This window comes from Sorex fumeus, unplaced genomic scaffold (genome assembly GCF_029834395.1).
Source record: "Sorex fumeus unplaced genomic scaffold, SorFum_2.1 ptg000116l, whole genome shotgun sequence".
Lineage (NCBI taxonomy): Eukaryota > Metazoa > Chordata > Mammalia > Eulipotyphla > Soricidae > Sorex > Sorex fumeus.
In genome coordinates, this window is record NW_026606173.1 from 501,427 (window position 1) to 507,060 (window position 5,634).

Here is a 5,634-nt window from a genome sequence, read left to right on the forward strand (position 1 = left end):
TTTCGTTACGCCACTGGTGAATGTCCAAGTAACTCAATACTGGTTTTCAGAGGCATGTTCAACTCGCAGAAGTGCTGTTCAATGGGCTATCCACTCAATATTGGTCAGCTCTTCATTTTCCTCTCCACACAAACCAGCCTTCAGAAATCATTGGGATCTCCACTACAGACTGTTCCATTCATTCACTGCGATTCTGCAATTCATCTGACTCTCCGCTCCAGGCAGGTTTTCATTACAGCACTGGTGAATGACCAAGTAATCCAATGCTGGTTTTCAGCCGCCTTTTCACACTCGCAGTGTGCTGTTCAATTGTCTATCCACTCAAACCTGGTCAGCCTTTCATTTTCTTTTCCACAATATCAGACTTCAGAAATCATTGGAATCGCCAGTACAGAATGTTCCATTCATTCACTGCCAATCTGGAATTCATCTGAATCTGCACTCCAGGTAGGCTTTCATTACACCACTTATGAATGTCCAAGTAACACAATGCTGGTTTTCAGCGGTCTGTTCACACTCTAAGCCCTGCTTTTTACTGGGTATCCACACAACTGTGGTCAGCTCTTCATTTTCATGTCCAAACAATCCAGACTTGAGAAATCATTGCAATCTCCAGTACAGAATGTTCCATTCATTCACTGCGAATCTGGAATTCAACTGAATCTCCACTACCTGCAGATTTATCTTACACCACTTGTGAATGTCCAAGTAAAACAATGCTGGTTTTCAGAGGCCTGTTCATGTTCGCAGTCGTGCTGTTCAATTGGCTATCCACTCAACCTGTTTTGCTCCTCATTTTCCTGTGCACACAACCCAGCCTTCAGAAATCATTGTAATCTCCACTACAGGATGTTCCATTCATTCACTGGGAATCTGGAATTCATCTGAATCTGCACTCCACGCAGGCTTTCGTTACACCACTGCTGAAAGTCAAAGTAATGCAATACTGGTTTTCAGTGGTCTGTTCACATTCGAAGCCGAGGCTTTTTACAGGCTATCCACTCAACACTGGTCAGCTCTTCATTTTCGTGTCCCCACAATCCAGGTTTCAGAAATCATTGCAATCTCCACTACAGAATGTTCCATTCATTCACTGCGAGTCTGGAGTTTATCTGATTCTCCACTCCCGCCTGGTTAACATTACACCACTTGTGAATGTCCAAGTAAGCCAATGCTGGTTTTCAGAGGCCTGTTCATACTCGCAGCCGTGCTGTTTAATTGACAATTCACTCCACCCTGTTCAGCTCTTCATTGTCCCACCACACTACCAGCCTTCAGAAATCTTTGTTATCTCCACTACAGAATGTTCCATTCATTCACTGCGAATCTGGAATTCATCTGACTCTCAACTCCACGCAGGTTTTCATTACACCACTGTTGAATGTCCAAGTAACCCAATGCTGGTTTTCAGCGGCCTGTTCATATTCGCAGCCCTGCTGTTTACTTGGCTATCGATTCAAGCCTGGTCAGCTCTTCATTTTCCTGTCCACACAACACAGGCTTCAGAAATCATTGGAATCTCCTCTACAGAATGTTCCATTCATTCACTGCGAATGTGGAATTCAACTGACTCTCCACTCCATGCAGGTTTTCCTTACACCACTGATGAATGTCCAAGTAACCCAATGCTGGTTTTCAGCTGCATGTTCACACTCGCAGCCATGCTATACAATTGGCTTTCCACTAAATCCTGATTAGTTCTTGATTTTCCTTCCACACGACCCAGCCTTCAGAAATCATTGGAATCTCCACTAGAGAATGTTCCATTCATTCACTGCGAATCTGGAATTCCTCTGAACCTCCACTCCCGGCAGGTTTTCGTTACACCACTGTTGAATGTCCAAGTAACCCAATGTTTTAAGTGTTTTCTTCACAAGCGCAGTGGTGCTGTTCAATTGGCTATCCACTCAACCCTGGCCAGCTCTACATTTTCCTGTCCACACCACAGAGACTGGAGAAATCATTGTTATCTCCACTACAGAATGTTCCATTCATTCACAGCGAATCTGGAATTCATCTGAATCTCCACTCCCGGCAGGTTTTCGTGACACCACTGGTAAATATCCAAGTAAGCCAATGCTGGTTTTAAGTGGCCTGTTCATACTAAGAGACGTGCTGTTCATTTGGCTATCCACTCCACCCTCTTCAGCTCTACATTTTCGTGTCCACAAAACCCAGCCTTCAGAAATCATTGGAATCACCACTAGAGAATGTTCCATTCATTCACTGCGAATCTGGAATTCATCTGAACCTCCACTCCCGGCAGGTTTTCGTTACACCACTGGTGAATGTCCAAGTAACTCAATACTGGTTTTCAGAGGCATGTTCAACTCGCAGAAGTGCTGTTCAATGGGCTATCCACTCAATATTGGTCAGCTCTTCATTTTCCTCTCCACACAAACCAGCCTTCGGAAATCATTGGGATCTCCACTACAGACTGTTCCATTCATTCACTGCGATTCTGCAATTCATCTGACTCTCCGCTCCAGGCAGGTTTTCATTACAGCACTGGTGAATGACCAAGTAATCCAATGCTGGTTTTCAGCCGCCTTTTCACACTCGCAGTGTGCTGTTCAATTGTCTATCCACTCAAACCTGGTCAGCCTTTCATTTTCTTTTCCACAATATCAGACTTCAGAAATCATTGGAATCGCCAGTACAGAATGTTCCATTCATTCACTGCCAATCTGGAATTCATCTGAATCTGCACTCCAGGTAGGCTTTCATTACACCACTTATGAATGTCCAAGTAACACAATGCTGGTTTTCAGCGGTCTGTTCACACTCTAAGCCCTGCTTTTTACTGGGTATCCACACAACTGTGGTCAGCTCTTCATTTTCATGTCCAAACAATCCAGACTTGAGAAATCATTGCAATCTCCAGTACAGAATGTTCCATTCATTCACTGCGAATCTGGAATTCAACTGAATCTCCACTACCTGCAGATTTATCTTACACCACTTGTGAATGTCCAAGTAAAACAATGCTGGTTTTCAGAGGCCTGTTCATGTTCGCAGTCGTGCTGTTCAATTGGCTATCCACTCAACCTGTTTTGCTCCTCATTTTCCTGTGCACACAACCCAGCCTTCAGAAATCATTGTAATCTCCACTACAGGATGTTCCATTCATTCACTGGGAATCTGGAATTCATCTGAATCTGCACTCCACGCAGGCTTTCGTTACACCACTGCTGAAAGTCGAAGTAATGCAATACTGGTTTTCAGTGGTCTGTTCACATTCGAAGCCGAGGCTTTTTACAGGCTATCCACTCAACACTGGTCAGCTCTTCATTTTCGTGTCCCCACAATCCAGATTTCAGAAATCATTGCAATCTCCACTACAGAATGTTCCATTCATTCACTGCGAGTCTGGAGTTTATCTGATTCTCCACTCCCGCCTGGTTAACATTACACCACTTGTGAATGTCCAAGTAAGCCAATGCTGGTTTTCAGAGGCCTGTTCATACTCGCAGCCGTGCTGTTTAATTGACAATTCACTCCACCCTGTTCAGCTCTTCATTGTCCCACCACACTACCAGCCTTCAGAAATCTTTGTTATCTCCACTACAGAATGTTCCATTCATTCACTGCGAATCTGGAATTCATCTGACTCTCAACTCCACGCAGGTTTTCATTACACCACTGTTGAATGTCCAAGTAACCCAATGCTGGTTTTCAGCGGCCTGTTCATATTCGCAGCCCTGCTGTTTACTTGGCTATCGATTCAAGCCTGGTCAGCTCTTCATTTTCCTGTCCACACAACACAGGCTTCAGAAATCATTGGAATCTCCTCTACAGAATGTTCCATTCATTCACTGCGAATGTGGAATTCAACTGACTCTCCACTCCATGCAGGTTTTCCTTACACCACTGATGAATGTCCAAGTAACCCAATGCTGGTTTTCAGCTGCATGTTCACACTCGCAGCCATGCTATACAATTGGCTTTCCACTAAATCCTGATTAGTTCTTGATTTTCCTTCCACACGACCCAGCCTTCAGAAATCATTGGAATCTCCACTAGAGAATGTTCCATTCATTCACTGCGAATCTGGAATTCCTCTGAACCTCCACTCCCGGCAGGTTTTCGTTACACCACTGTTGAATGTCCAAGTAACCCAATGTTTTAAGTGTTTTCTTCACAAGCGCAGTGGTGCTGTTCAATTGGCTATCCACTCAACCCTGGCCAGCTCTACATTTTCCTGTCCACACCACAGAGACTGGAGAAATCATTGTTATCTCCACTACAGAATGTTCCATTCATTCACAGCGAATCTGGAATTCATCTGAATCTCCACTCCCGGCAGGTTTTCGTGACACCACTGGTAAATATCCAAGTAAGCCAATGCTGGTTTTAAGTGGCCTGCTCATACTCTCAGCCGTGCTGTTCAATTTGCTATCCACTCAACCCTCTTCAGCTCCATTTTCCTGTCCACATAACCCAAACTTCAGAAACAATTGGTATCTCCTCCACAGAATGTTCCATTCATTGACTGCAAATCTGAAATTCATCTAATTCTCAACTCCCGTCAGGTTTTCGTTACACCACTTGTGAATGTCCAATTAAGCCAAAGCTGGTTTTCAGTGGCCTGTTCTTACTACGAGACGTGCTGTTCATTTGGCTATCCATTCCACCCTGTTCAGCTCTACATTTTCGTGTCCACAAAACCCAGCCTTCAGAAATCATTGGAATCACCACTAGAGAATGTTCCATTCATTCACTGCGAATCTGGAATTCATCTGAATCTCCACTCCCGGCAGGTTTTCATTGCACCACTGCTGAATGTTCAAGTAACGCAATGATGGTTTTCAGCGGTCTATTCACACTCGAACCCGTGCTGTTCACGGTCTAGCGACTCAACACTGGTGAGTTCTTCTTTTTCCAGTTCAGACAATACAAACCTCAGAAACCATTGCAATCTACACTACAGAATGTTTCATTCATTCACGCGAATCTTGAATTCATCTTGTTCTCCACTCCCAGCAGGTTTTCGTTTCACCACTGGTGAATGTCCAAGCAACCCAAGGCTGGTTTCAGCTGCGTGTTAACACTCGCAGCCGTGCTGTTCAATTGGCTATCCAGTGAACGCTGGTTAGCTCTTGATTTTCCTTCCACACACCGAGCCTTCAGAAATCATTCTTATCTCCACTTCAGAATGTTCCATTCGTTCCCTGCGAATCTGGAATTCCTCTGACTCTCCACACCAGGCAGATTTTCCTAACAACACTGGTGAATGACCAGGTAATCCAATGCTGGTTTTCAGCGGCTGTTCACACTCACAGCCTTGCTGTTCAATTGGCAATCCAGTCAAACCTAGTCAGCTCTTCATTTTCCTGTCCACACAACCCAGCGTTCAGAAATCATTGGAATCTCTACTACAGAAATTTCCATTCATTCACTGTGAATCTGGAAATAATCTGAATCTGCATTCCAGGAAGGCTTTCGTTACACCACTGATGAATGTCCAAGTAATGCAATGCTGCTTCTTAGTGGTCTGTTCACACTCGAAACCGTGCTGTTCACTGGCTATCCACTCAACATTGGTCAGCTCTTCAATATCCTGTCCAGACTATCCAGATTTCTAAATCTTGGCAATCTCCACTACAGAATGTTCCATTCAATCACGCGAATCTG